The sequence below is a fragment of the Lagenorhynchus albirostris genome, chromosome 3, assembly GCF_949774975.1.
Source record: "Lagenorhynchus albirostris chromosome 3, mLagAlb1.1, whole genome shotgun sequence".
In the NCBI taxonomy this organism is placed as follows: domain Eukaryota; kingdom Metazoa; phylum Chordata; class Mammalia; order Artiodactyla; family Delphinidae; genus Lagenorhynchus; species Lagenorhynchus albirostris.
In genome coordinates, this window is record NC_083097.1 from 168,390,958 (window position 1) to 168,392,377 (window position 1,420).

The following is a 1,420-nucleotide window of genomic DNA, read 5'->3' on the forward strand; positions in this document are numbered from 1 at the left end:
CTCATTTTTCACCTTAATACATGAAATGACGTGTTCTTTATGTGTGAGGCTCATGGGATAGATCTCTGAGCACATTATGGCAAACAGACAGGAGTGCTTGAGGGCCATGCCAGGACCCGATCTTAAGGCAGACTTCTAAATTCCATGCTGATTTATTGAAACTCGGCATGCATTATTAACCCATATTTTTGAAAGTATATACTTTATCTTTAATAGTTTATAAATCCAATGAGTAACTTATTTTTGCCTTGAAGCTTTTTTATGTTAATTCTCTAAACACTCATTTTTATGAAAACATCTAAAACCTTTTTGAAAACCGTAAAAAATAAATTTATTTTATTTATTTAGTTTTTTGGCTATGCCCCACGGTTTGTGGGATTTTTAGTTCTCCGGTCGGGGATTGAACCCGGGCCCTCGGCAGTGAGAGCTCGGAGTCCTAACCACTGGACTGCCAGGGAATTCCTAAAAAAGGAATTTTTAAAGTTCTGTCTGTAAATAGAATGACAAACGATATCAGAATTTGGGCATCCACTTAATGTCAAATGAGAGAATGTTTTCTAAAAGAAGCAGGCATATTAAATGCAGTCGGTGTTTAGCCCCCATCTAGTAAGTGTACTAAGAGTTCTTAGGTCCATCCTAAATTTATATAAGCTTTTCTTGTTGTTGTTTTATATAAGTTAAAATAGGAATTCAGGGACTTTCCTGGTGGCGCAGTGGTCGAGAATCCCCCTGCCAACGCAGGGGACACGTGTTCCATCACTGGAGGGGGAAGATCCTACAGGCCGCGGAGCATCTAAGCCCACGCGCCACAACTACTGAGCCTGTGCTCTAGAGCCCGCACGCCACAGCTACTGAAGGCTGCGCACCTACAGCACGTGCTCTGCAACAAGAGAAGCCACTGAAACGAGAAGCCCGCGCGCCAGGGGACTTAAACAAATATATGTTTCCACGGTGACCTCGCCCCCGGGCCGACTGCTGACCCCGGAAGTCACTAGACCCTCTCCTTCCCCCGTCCCATCCTGTCCAGTCCCGGCTCCGGACAAGGGACGCTCCGCGTGGAAACTGAATCAGGACTTCCCGGTCCAGGAGGAGGACAAGGAGGGGCCGCCGAACTGCGGGAAGACGCCGGGTTCGACCGCCCGAGAGCAGGCTCTGCTCGGGGCCCACGTCCCGCGCGGGCGGGTCGGTCCACAATATGTTACGAAGGCCTGTCACTCAATAACCAGAGGGCGGGCCTGGGAGGAATGTCCAATCAGATGCGACGGGGCGGTGCCCGGAGAACAAGCAGGCGCTCGCGGGCCGGGCCCAGAGAACTGTCCAATCAGGAGCTCCAGGGGCGGGTCTCGGGAAACCGTCCAGTCAGGGGGCGGGCCTCGGGAAACCGTCCAGTCAGGGGCCCGGGCAGTAGCAATGCCCGAAG